Source organism: Gymnogyps californianus, chromosome 1 (assembly GCF_018139145.2).
Source record: "Gymnogyps californianus isolate 813 chromosome 1, ASM1813914v2, whole genome shotgun sequence".
NCBI classification, from domain to species: Eukaryota; Metazoa; Chordata; class Aves; order Accipitriformes; family Cathartidae; genus Gymnogyps; species Gymnogyps californianus.
The window spans coordinates 156,242,825-156,245,944 of record NC_059471.1 but is presented as its reverse complement, the minus strand read 5'-3'; positions in this window follow the sequence as shown (position 1 = coordinate 156,245,944).

Sequence of the window (3,120 nt, the reverse complement as noted above, 5' to 3'; positions counted from 1 at the left end):
CACCAGACGGGACCGGGGTGAGACCGCCGCCGCCGCCGCTGGGGGCGGGGCTGAGCTTGAGGTCCGCAGCGCAGCGGCGGGAGGCGGAAGAGGCGGACGCCCAACAGCGGTTCTGCGGTCCGGGAGCTGCTGCCGCCGCGACAGCTAACGCGGGGTGGGCGCCCTCGCCCCCGGCCCGCCCTTGCTTCCTTCACCCCGAGTGCACGGCTCCCTCCCTACCCCGCAGCAGGGGCCCCGTTTCTGGGCGGGTTGCCCTGGCCGTGGCGGCTCCGCCAGCCCCGCCTCGCCGTGAGGGGATGGGGATCCCGCCGGCGGCGGGGGGGAGCCCTCGGTCGTCGAAGGCCCGTCCCGCCTGCTGCCGTTTCCCCAGGCCCGTGGGCCGTCACGGCCGGTGCTGGGGCCTGATGTGGTGGGCCTGTGCGCCCATGTCTCGTCACCGCTGGATGCGGGCAGGGTGGGTTGAATCCCCCTCTCCCCTGTGATTTTCCTTATTCATCTTATTTTTCCTTTTGCACGTTTTATAATGCAGCTGAGGGCGGCGGCGGGGGTGCATGCGGCAGGTGGCTGGCAAGGCTTTTTGCCGGGGCAAGGCATAAAGGCAGGGCTTGGGCTGCAGGCGACGTCTTTGCAGTCAGCGGGACACCACAGCTATGTCTGCAGGGAGGTGGTCACCGCTGTATCAGCCGAGGGGTCCTCCATCAGCGGGAGGAGACCCGCGGCCCCGGGGAGTGGTGGTCTTACACGTTATGTGGCACCTGGACACTGTGTTAACGCAGGACTTGCTTTACCTCCTTGACCTGCTTAGAGAAGGCGCTTGAAAACAAATAGGCCTTTTCAGAAATTGTGGCACGTCAAATTATGTGAATTGGTCATGTGAAGGATTTTAGATGTATCCCTGAATCTCTAGGGAGGTGTGTGGTTTCTGAAGGAGGCCAAGGAAAGGTGAGCACTGTGTAGCTGGATGAAAGATGAAGCAGAAAGTGTAAAATACAACCTCTAACGAGTATTATATACTCAAATGACATCTTCTTAGAATCGGAAATCGTTTTTTCAGTTATTCCATTGTGAGCCAGAGGCTGCAGCTTTCTGGCCAGACAACAATTTCCTGGACAGAGACGTTTCCTGTTATTCAAAGTGAGCCAATTCACTTTGACAAAGTTAATATGTTTTTGAGTAGGCTTCTCTACTGCAAGGGTCAGGAATGCTTGACATCCACAAAAGGGTGATTTCAAAATCCGTTGACATGGTATGTACGTCCCAAGTGCTATGTCGTTCATCAGCTGATTTCATTTACAGATCACTAAATACAGTATGATATGGCAATTGGGATTAGGGGCCAAAACAGAGAAGAGGGGAACTGCCAGCAAAGGAGGGGGTAATATATGACATAATAAAGAAAGATTCAGTAACAGCCAACTAGAGAATGGCAAAAGGGAAATGTGACAGATTCACAACCAGCCAGATCCCCAGTCCCCCGGAATCTCTGGGTTTGGAAAAAGGTAAAACACTGTGTCTTTCAATACCCTGTGCGTCGCTGTGGTCAAGGAACGTAATGGTACTGGTATTTATGGAGACAGTGCTCGAGTTCTTTGTGATACCAAGAGGAAAAGAAGAGAAAACAAACCAGGAAAAGAAGTGGAGGGGAAAGTAAGTGGTGTAAAAAGTGAGGGCCGTATAAGTAGAGGTATAAAGAGATTCCCTACTGAATTTATCACTAGGCTTGGGGAAGGGTTTCTTTTAATTTAAAAAGTATTCAGCAGCAAAGCATAGAACAAGAGAACATAGAATTTAAAGTCCAGTGCGTTTAGACTTTCAGCGCTTCCTCAGTATTCAGGATACAGTTTTGCTTCCAAATGCTCTCTGCTTCAGCAAAGCAGCAGCTTTACTTGTCAGTCAGGAAAGCAGGCCATGAAAACCAAGTGACAGTAAGTACACTGTGCTTAAAATAGAATGCCTTTTGCTCCAGAATCTCAAAATGCAACAAAAGATATTTATAAAGTAAGTCTCGCTTCACAATGCTCTGTAAAAGGTAGCAATATTATACCTCCCCCCCGCCCCCCCCAAAAGGAAGTACAGGAAACTTGAAACATTTTTTATAAAAGGAGTATTTTTTAAAATTTCTGACTCTCAGTAAAGACCTCCTTATGAACAGCATATCCCAATTTAAGCATTCTTTAAAAGATTTGTGTTTTTTCCCCTCCCCTTTCTATATTTGTGAGATTTTTTTCAGTGAGGGAAAAATGGTCTGGCACTGGCCATGATCTTCCAATGCAAATGGATAACTACAATGCCTGTATCAAGCTCCACATGCAGCAATTTGACAATGGATCTGAATTTATACGAGAGTAACATTTATATGCCAAATGCCCTTCCATGGGCAAGGAGAGCAAACCAAGAGAAGACAAAATATTTGCCTCTGGCTTCCTTAACAATAGAACCCTTTTTTTTATTAACTTTGATTCTTCTTTCACTGTGTGTGTATCTGTGTGTGTATACGTTTGGGTCTGCCTTCTTATTCCAAGTCATAACTTTCCTTGACCTGTGTAAGTGAAACTGAACACCAAGGCAGAGCTTTCAAAAATACTAAATTCCTACCAGAAATGTGAAAGTGTGCAGAAAAGAAAAACCTTATTAAAGGTGCTACTGAACTATACCCTCAGCACGTACTAGTTGATGGAGAGTGTATGTAGCAAACATATGAATAATGCAACTAGCTGAAGACTTAAACTGGTTTCACATATTATGAGACATCAGGGAATACAACCATAAGCCATAAAAGCACTGCTAGTTTCACTTCTCCTGCAGCTTTTGTGTTTTGCTGTTACTTTATCTCATATGACCAGGTTTTATTTGCTGTCCTCTGTTACTCCTAGGTCTCTTTCAAGTTCACTAATTTCATGGAAATTCCATGTGAGCTGACTTTGGAGAAATTTCTTCTTGGGAGCACTGGGTCATATCTTCTACAGCATGATATTCTGCTGCTTCTATTCTCTCTAGGTTGTTTTGCCTGTAGTTTTTATTGTCTTTGGTACGTGTTTATTCTCCCAAGCTAGTATTAACTGCAGATTTCATTAGCATTTTCTTAACTCTGTAGTTTTGGTCACTTTATTTCATCTATCG